Genomic DNA, 17,764 nt, shown 5'->3' on the forward strand with positions numbered 1-17,764 from the left:
ACTCAAATTGATTGTAGATTCCTTTAATTTAACTCATTTTATGAGACTATGGAGAACCTTGAAGTTTGGGGGTAAGTTTCACTAGTTGATTTGCAAATCCATCATCTAAGATGCCTAAATTGTTAATCAAGCATTAAAACAAAGACTATTTTCCAAAGTAACCCTATCTATCTTTTTTGGCATATTGAAGTATTTAATAAAGGCTATCTGAAAAGGTTATATGTTTTCTTAGTGTTTTGGAAGTCTTAAAAGTAATGTGTTTTAGAAGCTTGTTGGAGACCTAATTGGTAGGGCTACTAGGCCTATCTTGAGCATTTTCTAGTTTATGACCATAGTGAGTTTGTGGAAGGGAAGAACTAGTTGAATCACCTTATAGTTGATATTTTAAGACCATTCAAACCACTTGGATCATTGTATAGGTCTTGGACAATAATTTAAGTGTTGGAGGCATTAAAGGTCATTTCATTATATTGAAACTTGTGGATTTTTTCTTTTTCCTTACTCTTGCTGATTTGGTCTTAATCCCACCATAATATATATATACATACATATATATGTGCATATATATATATATATATATATATATATATATATATATATATATATATATATATATATACGTGTGTGTGTGTGTGTATGTATGTATGTATGTATGTATGTATACATATATGTATGTACATACATACATACATACATACATACATACATATATATATACATATGTATACATACATATATATATGTATGTACACATATATATGTATATATGTGTGTATACATATATATATATATGTATGTATACATACATACATACATATATATATATATATATATGTATACATATATATATATATATGTATACATATATATATATATGTATACATATATATATATATATATATATGTATACATATATATATATATATATATATGTATATATATACATACATATATGTATATATATACATACATATATATATGTATGTATGTATGTATACATACATACATACATACATACATACACACACACACACACACACACATATATATATATACACACACACAGACACACACATACATACATACATATATACATACATACATACATACATATACACATACATACATACATACATCTGCATATGCAAGTTTACCACCTCATTGAACTAACCTTACTTTGAAATAAAAATTTAGGAAGTAAAATATTTAGGTACATTTTTTAAAAGAAACTAAATTTTCTAGTGGATAAAAATATGATATTTTTGTTCATATGGGTAATAATATTAATCATTGATCATTTTCTCACCCTTTTTAGAGGGTTTCGTATAAGATGTTTTATTGGTTTAGGATTCTTCATTTCAAGCTTTGGCATTTTAGACATTTTTGAGTTCTTGTGTTTGTTGATATTAGATTGGTTTTGACAAGTGAGTTTCTATACACTTAATTAATTTACCTAGTTCATGCCGAAAAAGTAGTACATGCCAAGCACAACATGTATAAGATAGTGCATATAGAGTCCATAGTGAGTTTCGAGTCAATCATGTGCTAAGTCACTAAAGTGCTAAGAAAATGGTGTATTTTGAGTGATACAAGAGCTGAGTAAGTAGTGCATGCTAAGTCATTTAGATGTCGAGTCACAGTATAGAAATCAATATATGTCAAACATTAGAGACTTCAGATGTCGAATAAGACAGTTTTGACATAGTTGTTTGTAATGGAACAAACCACTATGTAAACCATTTTTTAGCCAACTTAAAGATTGAATTATGATATTTTGGAGATAAGGATGAATCTTAAGTTGGAATCCCTATGAATTGCATGCAGCTAATTAGGTAAAGGGAAGGCTTAAGTGGCAAAATGGATGAATCACAATCGTTGATTCATACCTAACCCTAAGTCACCTATGTCCTCTTAAGGAAGACAAACCCTAAACTTCATATGCATGTGGAAGAAGCAAAGAGAGAAGTTTGCATGTGAAAATAGAGAATTCATTTTGGCTAAGGAATTGTGAACTAAAATCACATTACAGAATCAGTTAAAGGAGAATAAAGGAAGGGAATAGCATACAACAAAGAGACATCTAATCAAGAAGGATCAAGAATACATCAATTTAGAGGTGATCTATCATCAAGAAATAGAGTGCTAACCATAGGATCATTGTTGAATCATTCCAACAGGTGAAATAGTTAAATCTCTTAATAAAATAGTCCTAACAGGCTATGTTGAAATCCTCTAACAAGGTGCTTACTTAATTGTGAGTTGAAGTCCTTTAACAAGGAACACTTCTAATAGGGTGTTGAAATCCTTTAATAGGGTAAGACATAAAAGTCTTTGTAAGCCTTTAATAGGGTAGACCTTTAATAGGGTAGATCATATTTCATGGTCAAACATTGTAACCTTCATTGGATACACTTTATTGCTATGGTAGTGAAGATTTGTGGGTATCATGCCCACCCTAGGTTTACCTTCTCATTGGAGGGTTTCTGGGTAATCATATTTGGTGTCATATATATGTGTGAATGCTTACTTGTTTATATGATTTAGAAGTACATGCTTTACATGGTATTTCATTTTACTTATTGAATATATGAGATGGATGTGTGGTGAATGTTTTATGGGTTAAAATTTAACTATTGATTCATCCCCCCTCTCCCCCCACCCCCTTAGAAGTTTACCTTTCCTATTGTAATTCCAATAATTGGTATAAGAGCCAACTTCTCTAAAAGATAAGCTTTGAGGAAAGATCTTGAAAATAGAAGTTTACAAGTTGGGAAAGATCATTGAGAATCACAGAATTGTAATACAACTCATTCTACATCAACTAATTGAAGCAAGAGAAGAACTAAAGAAATATTTGAAGAGAAGGAAGGAAATTGATATTGAGGAAAATGACACACAATACAAAGAGATGGACACTACTAAGTTATTTTTTAATGGAGACTCGAATGAATTTGATGCAGCAGTTGCATATCTAATAGAAAAGAACAGAGCCCAAGCTAAAGAAATCATAAATCTCAAGCTAGAGAAAGAATCACAAGCCATACTACTATGTGAGGTGACTAAATGGAAAAAGAAAGCTATGGAAGACAAATCCATAATTGAAGAAGATAAAAGATTTTTGACCAATAGACTAGAAGACAAATCATCAGAGCTAACCAAGATTTCCAACATGCAATTGGATACTCTGATTCAAATGATGAATGCCAACTATGAATTGAATGTCAAAGACATTGAGGTAACAACATTGAAGTTGTGGAATAAGCAATTGAAGAATGACCTAAAAAGGGAAAATGAATTTTTTAAAAGTTTCAATAAGCCAAGTAAAGCCATCAAATACTTTAAGAAATTATTGAGATCCCCAAGATCCAACAATGATACATCTGGACTGGGATACACAAGTACTAAAGGAGAGTCATCAAAAAGTGCTAAAAAAAGGAACAACAAAGGTAAGAACTCTTAACCTACTTGTCATAATTGTGGTAAGAAAGGACATACTACTAATGTGTGTAGGAGCAGAACTACAAATTAGAATGTCAAGCATAAGAGTATGGCTCACTTCTAGAAGTGCAACAAACAAGGTCATCAGGCACATGAATGTAGAACTATGATCATGCACACACAAAGATTTGAAGGATATTTTTATAACTGTCAGAAGTATGGATATAGAGCTTTTGACTATAGATTCAAATCCATGTGGTCATTAGATAGGCAAAAAAAGGTAAGAAACAATAGAAAATCTTATAACTAGGATTATAATACAAGATAAAGTTGTCATTATTGTCAAGAATATGGACATATTCCTAAAAATTATATTAGGACACACTTTAGAAGTGACTACAAAAGGTGGTTGAGTCAAACCACATGTTTTAGATGTTTAAAGATTGGTCATATAAGTCGATATTGTCCAAAAAAGTCAAAGGCACCAAGTTGTGAGTTTGATAAAGCCAAAGGCAAGGTAGATGTTGAAAATGTTAGAAATGAAATGAATAAGACATGGACGAAAAGAAGGAATCACTTTGCCCAATGGGTCAGGTGATCACACCTCATCAAACTAAGTAATCAAGAGGTATGCGAGACTTCTATTCATAAATTATATCATACATCAATTCCAAAATAATTTAGTACTAAAAAGATTATGTAAGCATGAATAACGATACAATATGTTATTATGAATCAAAGAAAAATCTTTAAGTTTTTCATGTTGTTGCCAAGCATGAAAATTTTCCTATGAGTGCCAAGTGAAATGCTAGAGGATGCCAAGCTAACAGATTGGCTAGTTGATGTTGAGGTCGTAATGGTTGCAAAATGATTGAAAATTCTAGTGGATGCTAAGTGAGCCTAAAATTGGTTGATGTTGAACTTATAGTTGTGTAAGCACTCAACATTAATTACAGCATTTCAAAAGGGTATTTGATAAATTTTTATCTCATTTTACATCATTTCAAAATTGAGAAAGAGCAAGGAGAGCTAAAGGAAATCTAGAAATCCATCCAAAGTGGTTGCAAAGACATTTGAGAAGTGATTCAACACCATTTCATTAGATCTTGCAAGATATTTATCATGTGTTGAGCTATGTTGTTTATACTTTCATAAACCCTAGTTTCACATAATGGCATCTAGTTCAAAGGGTTTAGAGGTAAAGAGGTTTTGAATGTTCAACTAGTTAGCAATGAGGTCAAACAACTAGTTTTCAAAGCCATACTTGATATTGCATATAAACAAAACCCCTCTGGTGCATTACCCATGATGCCACCAAAAGTTTTAATGGTTCAAGATGTTAGGAAGTATTATAACTATAAAATTGGTAGTATGGGAGATATGGAGATCAGGAAAGCATATGATAGACTTTGTGAGAATGGTGTGTTAAGGGAAGAATTTAAAATTGTAGAAAAGAAAGGTTTAACTCATGTCCTAGATTTCCTAAATGTTTTCAAAATTGAATGGATTAGGATTGTATTTAGTAGGATTCATGATATTTCACTCTGGTTAGACAATGGGCCAATTAAAATTACCAAAAGAATAATCTATAGGGTAATAGGATATCCAAACCTAGATCAATGTAAGACTTTAAGGAGTGACTCAAAATAGGTTATTAAGAAGAACACAAGGGTTGTGTGGAATAAGAGAGGAATGACTATTGACACCATCATAGATCCATTGATATATTTTATAGTCAAGGTAATTGCACATAAGTATTACCAATCTAGTAGATTAAATAGTGTGCCATGTATTGTAGTGGATGTGGGTTACAAGATTGTCAAAAAGGATCACATATGATCTTGTCGAGCTACAACTACACCAATTAATTGAAAACCTAGGAGCAATAAGGAAAATAAAGAGTGCTCAGTGCAAATTTGGTTCTATTTTGATATGCATTTTCTTTTATGTCCAAAACACATTTCCTACATTTGGCACTATGGAATGGAAAACAAACAGGTCAGTGGCAATATAGGTAGGTGAGTTCATTGAACAATTGGGTGAAAACTTTGAGTCTATAATGAAAAGTTACTTTGAGGACTTTAAGCAATCTATGAAGAAAAGATTGAGAATTCCAGTGTTATTAGTGGAAAAGCATTATGATGATATTTGTTTCCTAGTTAATGTTGATTATACTTTTGTTTAAGAAACAACTCCAAGGTTAAGATGGCTAAGGCCATTAAGATATGAAATAAATGTAGATGAGGCCTCTACAACAATAACTACATTACTTTCTAAAGATACAGATAAAAATGCCAAAGTATTTGGTAACTATGAGATGGCTAAATCTAAGATTAACATGGAATTGAAAATTGCCTTTGTCATCAAGAAGAAGGAGAATTTGGTGAAGAAATTAAAAGCTAAATTTGGTGAAGGTGCCAAGTAGGAAGAAGATGAAGAGGAAGAGGATGAAGAACAAGAAGACACCCAGAACCAAGCACCACTTGCACTAACACAAGGAATGGGAGAAGATCAACAAGAGGAAGAGATAGAAGTTGCAAAAGGTGTTGAGGGAGAAGAAGACAAGGAAGCACCTACTCCTACTGATCAAAAGAAGAGAAAGGCTAAGACTCAACCAGTGACAAGAACCAAGAATACTACCAAACCAAGCTAGCCAAAACCTACAACACCTACTATGAGAGCTAGTGCACGTGTCACTGCACAAAAGGCTAAAGAGAAAGAAAAACTAGTAGACCAGGAAGAAGGAGCTTAGAAAAGGCCAAGGAGGAAATACATTTCACAAGTTGAATTTCATGAGGAAAGAAAAAAATCATATGACAATAGCAAATTCAAAGTGGTGAGTCACAACCCATCTTCAGATCTAGAAAACCTATGTGAAAATGTTAAGAATAGTGTAGATCTGTCATGATTTTCTCATATTGATTTTGATAATCTTAGTGAATTTGAAAAGAATCAAGTGGAGGAAGCTATATATGCCATGATGGAAAATTTTAAGAAAGCCCCGCTAGAAATTGCTAACTTTATGCCTAAAAGCTTATATGAAAGAGTTGAGAAGAAATGACATTATTGTTTAAATCTAGAAAGACAAATAAGGGAGACATCACTTGTACAAGTTATGCCTAAACTTAGTAAGGCACAAATTGCTAAGGCTATGAAGAAATATGTAGTTAGATTTGTTTCAAAATGTAGAGCCTTCAACATGTTGCAAAATAATATTGAAGATGTTGTGAAGAAGTCCACACAGATGTGGAAGGTCACTTATGGGCTTGCTATAGTAAAAGAAGGAGAATAGGAACCAATTGAGGTAAAATATGATGAAGAAGATGATAAAAATGAAGAAACTATTGAGGAAGGTACAAAAATGAAAATAGATGACCAGGCAATAGTTGAGGTAGAGCAGCTAGAAGAACAGAGTGTACAAGATACACAACTACCAAATGTCAACCCTCAACAAACAACAAGTGTAAATACTAAAATAGTAATAGTAAAGGATGTTTTTGATATCATAGCTCAAAACATCAATCCCCTAATAGAGGAAGACCTGAAAAAGATACTTGATCAATCTACACTACAGGAAAAATTGTGTGATAATCCTGTATTAGTGAGTGTAGATGAGATTCATAAATTAGTCACTAACACTACAAGGGAAGAGGTGAATACACAAGAACCACCTACCATCACCCTCAAGTCACTAATATATAATCTTTAGATAAAATACTAGAAGTTACATTAGAAAACATTGATATAGTTGGAAAGGACATAGTGGAAACTCAAGGTACTGTTGTATTTTGATCTTCCCGCCAAAATTCATAATTCATATTCGCCCTTCCCGCCTTTGAAATGTCCATAGACCAATACCCATGGAAATATTTAAATACCAAGCTTTGAACCTTATAACATATTTTTTGCGGCCCGCAAGTTCTCCTTCATCAGATCTGAGAAGATCTACGAAGGGCGTTGTCTCGCTATGGTGAAGTTGTGCGAGATTTATGTTCGCAACATGGCACCCTGATGACACGTGTCCGGTGGGTCCAACGGGCTGGGCAACATGTTTTGGTGGGTCAAAAAAGTTCTACGGCACCGTGGGCGCTATGTCGCTATCATATGTTGACCAAAAAATCTTCATAATGACATAGCGCCCAACGGAAATGTCTTACGGCAGGCAGGTTACGTCACCGGGAAATGTTCATGGTGAACGGTCAGTTTCATGGGCCCAACGATTTTTAGGGGATGTGTAGAGTATGAGGTGGTTTTGATCGTCAGATTTAGATTGATCTACGATGGGTGCCATCGCGCTATGAGGAACTGCTCGAGAGCTATCAACAGCAACATAATTCCCATCTGCCACGTGGATCAGCAGGGCTAGGTCTCACAAAAGTATGCTAGGTGTCATTCGAGTGTGGTGTGGTTGCTGAGGTGGTGCCAGATATGATGGGCTCGGGGTAAGGATAGCACAGTGATACGACGAGTCTTCATGATCATTCGATTGTAAGGCCGATCAACGGTTGGTGCTATCTCACCATCGAAAGCTGCACAATGGATACCATGGCGACATAGCGCCTTGCTGACACATGTCTCGCTAGCTCAGCCAGGGTTGACAGTTAGCGGCTGGTAGTTAGTGTCGTGGTCAAGTTGTAATCATCGCAATTAATGATAATAGTTTGAGGGTGGCGCGGTTAGTTCAATAAAGGAAGGTCAACCATGGAGGACTTCCCAGGTGGCAGAATGAAAAGAAGTGATTGGCCCACATGGACCAGTTGGTTTATGAAATTAGGTTAACTTTCTGCCCCGCTGATTCATAAACCTAAAAGGCGAAGGTGATCAATTTTGTTGTGCGATCTGATCTTCATGATCAATCCTGACCTACCCGAAATGAATGCAGAATAGGGAAGAACACTCCACCGTCTCAGTCGATCCATCTACCCAGTCAAAACATTGATGGCACCATTTTTAGTCCTCTTAGGACACCTGTTGCAACAAAGATCAAATTTTCCTCAGATTCCCATGATTTTCCTCTGCAGGACTTAAAGGTAGGTAGCTGCAGGGTCACTTCAGCAGCAAAAGATCTTAGTTATGCCTAAACTTTAAAGGCAAATTTTGTAGTTTTTGTAGAGGACTCCTTTTCTAATTTCTCTACTACTGCTCGCAGATCTGCAATGTAAAATTCCCTTTGTCTCTGAGCTGTGTAACATTTTGTATCATCTCCTTCAACCATCAATGTGTATGTGCATCCATCTTGCCTCTCATTGGTGTATTGTTGAGATCTATGGCCTACATACTGTATCTATTTTCGACCTATTGGATAATATATAACTGAAATCCTTTTCCTTGTGTTATTCAGTTTGGTTTCCTGATCTGTATGTGGTTGTTGATTGACATAAGTCTAGGTGTGTATGTCTTTTGAATGTTATCTTGGTTTGGTAGTGCATATATGGGCAGAAATGAGTCTGAAAACTCTATCTTGGTGCATCACCTCCTTAGATTAGACTAGGTAGATTTGCTTTCATGCTCTTCTTCTCCCTTTTCCTCTCCAAGAGTAGATAGGTGTGCTCTGATAGTAAGAGGAAGTCAGCCTTCTCCGATGACTCAACCTCGCAGTTCAAGTCCCACAGCTTGGAGGTTGTTTCCATGTTTCACTAGGTTGTCCTCGCGCATAGGCAAGGGTGCAAACCTAAGTGACAACAATTTTTGGCATGCCCGGTGGGACACTTTTTGAAACAAAATTTTAAGTCTACTGGTGTCAAGAAGAAAGAGTTTCAGAGATTAATGCTAAAGAGGTAGTGTTGGCTTCAGTATTCAAGCCTTCAAGAGGCTGACTCTTCAAAGTACTTGGCGACTCTGAACATCAACAAATCTGGTTCCAGGCCAAAGTTGCAGTGATTCATGCCCAAAGCTAAAACAAGGTCATCTTCTAGAGGTAAATTTCAATATCAAGAGCTTTCTCTTTCAAATCCTAGAGGAAGGAGGACTAGAACTTCATTATCACCAGTTAGGGGTGTAATACTAGTTAATATACCTATAAGATTTGTCTCTACTCCTCCTACTACTCGAACTCAGCCTAGATTGCCATCAACACTCATCAATAGAACACTTGTTTACATGGCACAACCAAGAGTTCATGCTTTTGCCACCTTTAATGGTGGAAGTCATCTATTGTTAGCCCAAAGACATGATATACCAGTATCTGCACTCAAAAGTATACCTAATTTTACTGGTGAAACTTCCATCTCCCCTTTAGAGCATATCCAAGAAGTAGCAAATGTCTGTAATATTCATGGTATTACAGAAGATGATGTTGATGTCAGACTTCTAGCCTCATCTTTAAAAGGAAAAGCATTATAGTGGTATAGAGGCTTAGCTCATGGTTCTATAACTGATTGGGATGGACTAGGAGCAAGATTATGCAAACATTTTGAGGAAAAAAGTGACTATCTGTCACTTTTAAAGCAGTTGACTACTATTAAAAGAGCCCCCCATGAGTGTATGATTGATTTTAACTATAGATTTCAAAAGACATGGGATAGAATACCTACTACAGTGAAACCTACCCCTTGTAATGCCTTCTTGCATTACCTTAGAGCTTTTAACAGTGATATTGCCACTACAATCCAAACTATGGGAGGAGTTACCTTGCCTAATGCTTATGAGATAGCCATAAAAGTCGCGAACATCCTAATACAAGGAGGAAAGTTGGCTCCAAGGCCCCCTATGCCTTTCTTTCTTGATGTTCCCAACCAGCAACTAGCAATGGCCCCTCTTCCTACAACTTCTACATCACAAGCCCTTACTCCAGTTCCCCAAGCTTCCACATCCTCAAATGGGATAGATGAACTCAAAGAGATGCTCCAAGGTCTAGTGCTGAATACAGATAAGAGAGAGAAGACCCTGGATAAAAAATTGCAAGAGTAGGGGAGGGAGTTGAAAGACCAAGGAAAGAGATTAGAGGATAGTTTTTCTATAGTACAAAAAATGAGTAACAAGGTGGTGGCCTTGGAGAGGTAGCAAGCTCAAGGTGGCAAGCCTCCCCAATTGCAATATCAGATTCCAAATGGTGGTAAGCCTCCTAATCAGTGGAATAGCTCTTTTGATCAGGGTAAGCAAAATAGACATGCTTCTGCTTCAAGCTCAAATCAGAACAGAGCTATAGTCCCTCAAAATAACTTGGACCAAGATCAAGATTTCTGTCCTTCCTACAACTATTCTTATACCTATTGCATGTGCCAGAAGGAAGAATCTTATTTGGCCCTAACTGTCCAGGAACCTGCAGCAAAGCAATCATACAAGGAGGATCACCCCAAGGAGGCCTCATATATTCAAGGACATGATGATTGCTCTTTCATTAATCATCAGATTGGGGAGCATTGTAATGTAAACCAGGATTCCGTTGCTCATAACACAAGAAGCAAGAGGAGAGCTATGGAACATGCTGCCCCTCCTTCTCCTAAGCGGGCCTCAACTTCAAGTGTTGCACCTCATGCACATGCAGCAAATGAACAAACAAGTACTTCACAACAGCAAAATCAAGATTCTAGAAAGAAAGATGCAAGTGATCCTTATGTTGCCCCATCTTAACCTCTTAAAAATATAGCTCCCAAAGTTTCTACCAAAGTTCCTAACACACCATTCAATGTGGTAGAGCAAATGAAGAAGACAAATGTGAACATTTCTATGTGGGATGCTGTTGCTACCATACCAATGCAGAAGAGGATGCTGCAGCAAGAATTAGAGAAGATTGAACCCAAGGATCAGCCATCTACCATGGAGAGTGCCACAAGTCTAGTACAACCAGCAGGGGATGTAGAGATAAATAAAAAGGTTAGACCTCCTCCATTCTATGTTTCTCTGATTATAGGGGGCAAATTAGTCCATAATTGCATGATAGATTCAGGGGCTAGTAGCTCAGTAATGCCTAGGTGTGTTGCTGATGCTTTAGGAATGAAATATGAGCCCATTGTTAGGGATGTGTTACAATTAGATGGTAGTACTGTCAAAACTGTAGGTATCTTTAGGAATGTGGAGATGGCCCTACATGCATGCCTTGGTTGCACTGTGTTTCAGGACATATCTGTTGCTGAAGTCAAGCCCTATTTTGCTATCTATCTTTCAAGAGACTTCACTACTCAAATTGGTGGATTCATATCTACTGATTGGTCATATATGTCATTTAAGACCAGATATGGAGCCAATGCCTCAATTAGAGCAAAACCTCAAGCCCTTCATCACATTGAATCTTACACCCCCAATCCAATCAACATGAATTGCCCTATTCTAGAGATGGATGGAAACGACATAGTAAATGAGCCTGCCACTTCCATAGTAGAGATTCTTGATTTCTTCTTAGATAAATGGGCCAGTACATATCAGTTTAAACCTATGTCAGAAACTCTTGAGATAGGCCTTAGTACATATTGCATAATAAAGAAAGATGCTCAAGTTCCTAATCTTATTGGGACTAATGATGATATAAGTGGGATATGGAGTATGTACTTTAATGGCTCAAGGAATAGAAATGGATCAAGGGCTAGTGTTATGTTGATCTCTCTTGCACAAATAAGATACTACTTCTCCTTTAGGCTCCAATTCAGTTGCACCAATAATGTGGTCGAGTATGAACCTTTGATTCAAGGTCTCTTACTTGCCCAAAAAAGAGGAATTCGAGCCTTGAGAGTATATGGGGATAGTGAGTTAGTAGTTAACCAAGTGAGAAAGTACAATATCACCAAAAGTGGCCTGCTCAAGTCTTACAAACACAGAGTCTGGGATTTTCTTGAGGGCTTTAATGCATTTAATATTCAGAGTATTCCTAGGAAAGAAAATAAACATGCTGATAGACTTGCAGCAATAGGTGCATCTTATGATGTACCAGGGAATCTTGAGGAGAAGAGGAAGCAACAAATAAAGGTGTTGGTGAGGCCTGCCATCCCTGAAAACAACACTCATTGGCAGGTGTTTGATTCTGATGAGCAAATTGTGAGTTTCTTGTAGAATGAGGCAAAATTCTCAGATAGAAACCAGTCAAGACTGCAAGATCAGTATGGTGATTAGATCATTCATCTCAGTCCTAACAAGTTTCCCAAGGGTCTCATTACCTTGGAGAGTGTCTTTAATCCTGATGATCAAACAAGAGGCAAAGGAATGAATCTAGCTGCAGAAAAGGATGATTATGCCCCAATTACAATTGTTGATGGAAAATCTCTGAATATGGGGAAGGTATGTTCCGAAACTGAGCAAGAAAACTTCATTCGTCTATGTCAAGAATTTAGTGATGTATTTTCTTGGACATATGATGACTTAAAAGGGTTTGACCCTAGTTTGTTTTAGCATACCATAGATTTAATTGATGAGGCCAAACCAGTAAGGCAAAAATAGAGGCCAGTGAATCCTAAGATTTAACCTCTAATGAGAAAAGAACTATCCAAGTTGATAGAGGCTAATATAATATTTCCTATCAAACACTCATCATGGGTAGCTAACCTTGTCCCTGTAAGGAATAAGAATGGAGAAATCAGACCATGTGTGGACTTTAGGGATCTTAATCAGGCTTCCCTTAAAGATCACCATCCTCTCCCTTCCATGGAGAAAATTCTGTCCAAAGTCAGTGGGTCAAGGAGATTCTCTTTTCTTGATGGATTCTCTAGTTATAACCAAGTGTTGGTTAAAGAATCTGACAGACATAAGACATCATTTACTACTAAATGGGGCACCTATGCTTATTGCAAGATGCCATTTGGACTAAAAAATGCAGGTGCCACATTTCAGAAGGCAATGGAGATGGCCTTCAAAAAATTAATTGACAAATTTTTCTTAGTATACCTTGATGAGATAACTGTATAGTCAAAAAATGTAGAAGATCATTTTGATCATCTAAGACAGGTATTTCTAAGATGTAGAGAGTTTGGGGTTTCCCTTAACCCAGCCAAGTGTGTCTTTGCTACAAGCCAAGGAAAATTATTGGGACACATTGTATCTAAGGATGGGCTGACCATTGATCCAGAAAGAACAAAGCCAATACTTTCCCTTCCTCTTCCTAAACACAAGAAGGGGCTGCAAAGTTTCCTTGGTAGAAAAAAATTTGTAAGAAGGTTTATCCCTAATCTTGCAACCATGGTGAAACCTCTTACAACTATGCTTAAGAAAGGTATGGTCTTCTCATGGACCAAGGAAGGGAAGGAGAGTTTTGAAGAGATCAAGGCAGCCATAGCCTCAGCCCCTACTCTCATGAACCCAAATTTTGAGAAATATTTCATCCTCTACACTTTAGGTGGTAAGTCAAGTATCTTTGCTGTCTTGACTCAAACAAATGACAAGGATGAGGAGCAGCCCATAGCTTTCTTCAGTGAAGGGCTCAAGGAATATGAAGATAAGTACAACTTTGTTGAGAAGCAGGCCCTTGTGATCATTAGAGCCTTGAAGAAATTCAAGCACCTCTTATCCCACAATAGGATCCATTTGTTGGTGCCCCATGCTAGTGTAAAAGACTTCCTGTTAAGCAAGGATATCAGTGAAAAGAGAGCTGGATGGATCACTAGGGTAATGGAATATGATGTTGATATTCAAATTACCAAGCTGGTAAGAGGGAGAGGATTGTGCAAAGAAATGTTATCAGGCCAGGATTCTGATGAAGAGACTGTTATGGTAATAATAGAGCAGCAGGAGGTAAGAAACGTTAATGGTCCAAGGAGCTGGATAAATGATATGAGGAGCTTCTTATTAGGGAATGGGTACCCTCAAGGGTTGGACAAGGCTAAAAGAAGACAATATAGATTGTAGTCCATTCCCTATGTTGTAATTGATGATATCCTATTCAGGAGGGATTTTAATGGGACCCTATTGAGATGCATTGAAGAGGATCAGGCTGAGAGGATTATTAAGGAACTTCATGATGGCCCTGATGGTGGCCATTTCTCTGCAAGAACTACTGCCATGAAGATCATGAGGGCTGGTTATTATTGGCCATCTCTGCTCCATGATTGTTATGGATATGTGAGGAAATGTGAGAAGTGTGCTTTCTTTTTAGGCAAACAAAGGCTTGCAGCTCTCCCCCTTCATCCTATTTAGGTGGATCAACCCTTTACTTAGTGGGGATTGGATTTCATAGGCCCCATTAATCCTCCATGTAGTGTAGGTCATAAATGGATTTTGGCTGCTACTGATTATTTCACTAGATGGACAGAGGCAGTTTCCTTGAAGGATGCCACAGAACCATCAGTTGTTGAGTTCCTTGATGGGATTGTATCTAGGTTTGGTGCTCCTTCTACTATCATTTTGGACAATGCTAAGTCTTTTGTTGGAACCCAAATTTGTGCATGGGAAATGAATCACAATATCTACCTGAGCACATCATCAAATTACTATCCCCAGGGTAATGGTTTGGCTAAGTCTTCCAACAAGAATCTTATCAGAATCATGAAGAGGACAATAGAAGACAATCAGAGGGCCTAGCATAAGAAATTAAGAACTGCTCTATGGGCTGATAGGATAACACCCAAGAGATCTATTCAAAATTCACCTTTTGTGCTAGTATATGGTAGGGAAGCCATACTCCCAATTTCATTGGAATTCCCATCCTTAGAGTTAGCCCATCAGCTGGAATTGATTGAAGATAATGCCATGTCAGTAAGAACGGCAGAGCTGATTGAACTAGAAGAAAAGAGAAATAAGGCTATGCAAACCCTAGAGATACATCAACAATAGATGAAGAGGAATTTTGACAAGAAGGCTAGGGTTAGGACCTTCAGAGAAGGAGATTTAGTTCTAAAGTGGGATTCAGACAGAGCAAAACTAGGAAGACATTCCAAATTCGATGCACTATGGAGTGGCCCCTATCTGATTGCCAGTTGCAAACAGGCTAATGCATTCCAGCTAAGCCGGCCCAATGGAGAGATTTTTCCAATTCTAGTCAATGGGATCTATCTAAAACCCTGTTTCTGAAAATTTGTGAATCCATGTACATAAGTAGTTTAGTTTCTTTTCTGTTGTTTCCTGCTTTTCAAAAGTGCGTGGGCACAACCATCTCCCTATGAGGTAGCAGATTTTGAGATGTCTCAGGTTGCAGAGGAAGTCTTGTTTTTTGTTTCCAGTTGCAGTTGCAGTGCTAGGGTTTAAAATGTTTTGATCTCCTCACAGAGGGGTTAGGGTTTTGTAGTTCTCAGATTCATACTTTTTGACTCCATGGCCCAATGGATTATTTACAGGCACTGGTCATGCATCAAGCAGGCTCATGCTCCCTATGAGTCGCCAAAAATGTTGTATTTTGATCTTCCCACCAAAATTCATAATTCATATTCGCCCTTCCCGCCTTTGAAATGTCCATAGTCCAATACCCGTGGAAATATTTAAATACCAAGCTTCGAACCTTATAACATATTTTTTGCAGCATGCAAGTTCTCCTTTGTCAGATCCAAGAAGATCTACAGAGGGCGTTGTCTCACTATGGTGAAGTTGTGCAAGATTTATATTCGCGACATGGTGCCCTGATGACACGTGTCTGGTGGGTCCAACGGGCTGGACAACATGTTTTGGTAGGTCAAAAAAGTGCCACGGCACTGTGGGTGTTATGTCGCTATCATATGTTGACCAAAAAATCTTCATAGCGACATAGCGCCCGACGGAAATGTCTTACGGCAGGTAGGTTACGTCACCAGGAAATGTTCATGGTGAACGATCAGTTTCATGGGCCCAATGATTTTTAGGGGATGTGCAAAGTATGAGGTGGTTCTGATTGTTAGATTAAGATTGATCTACGATGGGCGCCATCGCACTATGAGGAACTGCTCAAGAGATATCAACAGGGACATAATGCCCATCCACCACATGGATCAGCAGGGCCAAGTCTCACCAAAGTACGCCAAGTGTCATTCGAGTGCGGTGCAGTTGCTGAGGTGGCACCAGATATGATGGGCCCAGGGTAAGGATAGCATAGTGATACGATGAGTCTTCATGATCATCCGATTTTAAGGCTGATCAATGGTTGGCACTATCTCGCCATCGAAAGCTGCACGACGGATACCATGGCAAAATAGCACCTTGCTGACACGTGTCTTGCTGGCTCAGCCACGGTTGATGGTTAGCGGTTGGCAATTAGTGTCGCGGTCAGGTTGTAATCACCACAGTTAATGATAACAGTTCGAGGGTGGCGCAGTTAGTTCAATAAAGGAAGGTCAACCACGGAGGACTTCCCAGGTGGTAGAATGAAAAGAAGCAATTGGCCTACATGGCCCAGTTGGTTTATGAAATTAGGTTGACTTTCTGCCCTCGTTGATTCATGAACCTAAAAGGCGAAGGTGATCGATTTTGTTGTGCGATCTGATCTTCATGATCAATCTCGACCTACCCAGAATGAATGCAAAAGTGGGAAGAACACTCCACCATCTTAGTCGATCCATCTACCCAGTCAGAACATCGATGGCACCATTTTCAGTCCTCTCAGGATAACTATTGCAACAAAGATCAGATTTTCCTCAGATTCCCATGATTGTCCTCTGCAGGACTTAATGGCAGGTAGCTGCAGGGTCACTTCAGCAGTAAAAGATCTCAGTTATGCCTGAACTATAAAGGCAAATTTTGTAGTTTTTATAGAGGACTCCTTTTCTGATTTCTCTGCTACTGCTCGCAGATCTACAGTGTAAAATTCCCTTTGTCTCTGAGTTGTGTAACATTCTGTATCATCTCCTTCAGCCATCAATGTGTATGTGCATCCGTCTTGCCTCTCATTGGTGTATTGTTGAGATCTGTGGCCTGCATAGTGTATCTATTTTCGACCTATTGGATAATATATAAGTAAAATCATTTTCCTTGTGTTATTCAGTTTGGTTTCCTGATCTGTATGTGGTTGTTGATTGACATAAGTCTGGGTGTGTATGTCTTTTGAATGTTATCCTGGTTTGGTAGTGCATATATGGGCAAAAATGAGTCTGAACACTCTATCTTGGTGCATCACCTCCTTAGATTAGACTAGGTAGATTTGCTTTCATGCTCTTCTTCTCCCTTTTCCTCTCCAAGAGTAGATAGGTGCGCCCTGATAGTAAGAGGAAGCCAGCCTTCTCTAGAGACTCAACCTCACAGTTCAAGTCCCATAGCTTGGAGGTTGTTTCCATGTTTCACTAGGTTGTCCTCGCGCATAGGCCTTGGACAAGGGTGCAAACCTAAGTGACAACAGGTACCACTAAAGCACAAAGTGAAATAGGTCAAATAGTTTCATTTGCACCTCCAACACAAGTACAAGGTGAAAGTCACGACATTGTGGAACACAAGGACAAGATTGAAAAGACCAAGTTGACACCTAGACTGAAGGAGCAAATAGTCATTCAAGCCCTGGTAACTTTTC

The sequence above is a fragment of the Cupressus sempervirens genome, chromosome 6, assembly GCF_028749045.1.
Source record: "Cupressus sempervirens isolate cs-2001-9-10 chromosome 6, ASM2874904v1, whole genome shotgun sequence".
Lineage (NCBI taxonomy): Eukaryota > Viridiplantae > Streptophyta > Pinopsida > Cupressales > Cupressaceae > Cupressus > Cupressus sempervirens.